This window comes from Wasmannia auropunctata, unplaced genomic scaffold (genome assembly GCF_000956235.1).
Source record: "Wasmannia auropunctata unplaced genomic scaffold, wasmannia.A_1.0 LD335902.1, whole genome shotgun sequence".
Classification (NCBI taxonomy): domain Eukaryota; kingdom Metazoa; phylum Arthropoda; class Insecta; order Hymenoptera; family Formicidae; genus Wasmannia; species Wasmannia auropunctata.
This window is the reverse complement of record NW_012026988.1, coordinates 132,407-134,623: the sequence shown is the minus strand read 5'-3', so window position 1 is coordinate 134,623 and position 2,217 is coordinate 132,407. Positions and strand designations below refer to the sequence as shown.

Here is a 2,217-nt window from a genome sequence, read left to right as displayed (position 1 = left end):
TTTATAAATATTTAGGAATTATTTATTACGGGTGATCAGTAGCCCACTTTTGTTATTGTATCGAACACGTTACTGAAGCCGCGTTTGCCGCGCATGCGCGTGAAAAGCGGCCCGTGTACCATCACTCAGCGCAGAGATGCGTCGATGCGCGCGCGCGAGTACAGTCAATACACTCGATCCCGTTTTGTGTCGTTGTGTTATCAAATCTCCAATGCGCACAGCTGGAAATACCGCAACGTGCAATAAACATTTCCTCGAAGTATACGTAGAAACATGTTCGATACTTTCTTCTGATTTGATGCAAGTTATTTTGAAATAAAAAAAAAAGAATATGGACATGTGCGCGCGCGTGGCCAAGTATCCCAGCAAACACAAATTATAACTGCAATATTGCAGCAACATTGCAGTTATAATCTGTGTTTGCTGAGCAGAATATCCTTGATATAATATCCGTGTTCCGCATGCGCGGAATATTTATGATAAATAAATTATATTTAAATTAAAAAATGATAAAATAAAAAATATAATGTTCACGAAATACAATTCTTACGATCTTCAGCTAGTTTAATTCTCATGGAATTGATAAAATAATTGTAAAATATAATAAATTGATATGTTTATGTCACTACACGATATGTTATTACGTGGACTGTTAATGTTTCAGTCCCACTCCAAAAACTCCGTACTCGATTGAAGGTTCATATAAGAAAAGTTCCCCAAAACATTCACACACACTAATAAATGTCATATTATGTCATATATGTGTGTACTTTCTATCAAATGTCAAGGTATCTTATTATATTATACGTAGCACACTGCAGCAACAGTTATTATTTCGCTATTATTGAAGTTTAAAATTGCGTTTCATAAGAAGTGCGTCATCTTATGAAAAATTTTTAACCAATAATAGCGAACTACAGCAAACTGCTGCCACAGTATGCTGCATATGAAAAGGTACCTTCACGCTATTAATGTCAAATTACACAACACGAAATTTATCTTAAAGTTTAACAAGTTTCTTATATTTTTGACAGCTAAACACAAATCTCTAAAATGTCTCTTATCACATCAAGATTTTGAAAAATCTACTATAAAAGTTGTTAAAAATCGCAATTTGGAATTTTTCTATTACATTTAATAATTCTGGACTGGAATGTGCTATAATTAAATTTCCGCAAAATTTGAAACAAAAGACCTAAATTACTTCTATAAGATAAAAAATAAATCAAATATGAGTAGTTTTAGGATTGTACGTAATCTCACTGAAACTGACCCTACATAATCTGTGAATCCATTCAAAGGCACATTTAATTCTAAAAGACGTATTTCCACAAAATATAATTACATTTATATTTTTTCAGGATTGCTGAATACTAATCTAAACTTACATAAATTCTAAAAATTCAAAATGGTGTATTTAATATGACCGCCATTAAATTTGTAAAATTTAATTTTACAAAATTTTTGAAATTTTTAGTTAGTAAAATATTAAATCCGCTATTTTGAATTTTTAAAATTTGAGTTTAAATTATCAGCAATCCATGTAATATGTACAGGTCAGTGCTTTATACGTCTCCAAAAAATGTGCGTTTTCCAGCAAAAACACAGTATAACACAGTGAATTTTTTATCTTTGTTTAGAACGATGTTGGAAGATCGGAATTACCGACATTACAGTTATATGAATATCTTCGAATTGACCGAACGGAATTGAAAATCTTTTCACAAGATTGAAATAGATATGAAATGTAATAGAGGCGAAGGAAGTAAAAACGAAAAAAAATTAGTCGATCAATTCGAAATATATTCATATAACTGTAATGTCGGTAATTCTTCCAACATCGCCTTAATTGACAAACAACAAGGATGAAATGATTCACTGTGTTAAGCTTATATCATACTAGCGATTGATGATTGCGTCTGCGTTTGCGTCTCTGGCTAGTGGCTAACAGTCCCTGACGCAAACGCAAATGCAGACACAATCATCAATCGCTAGTGTGATATGGGCCTTACGCTGTGTCCTTACTGAAAAACGCACAATATCTTTATACTTACTCTACATACATATTATTAATTATGAACGAATTATGAATTAAAAAATGTTTATTTATATAAAAATACGCGTTCCCTCGACCTTCTATTTAATTCTCGTATATTTGACAAAAATAATTTGAAAAAAATGGATATATACAGACGTGGACATATCGGTTGCGACACT

At 31.8% G+C, this 2,217-nt stretch overlaps 1 protein-coding gene across 1 annotated transcript in view; it reads left to right on the top strand.

The window, feature by feature from the left end:
- Window positions 1-2,217, top strand: part of LOC105455516 — a 7,665-nt gene that overhangs the window by 1,936 nt on the left and 3,512 nt on the right. The gene's annotated exons all lie outside the window — the stretch shown is intronic.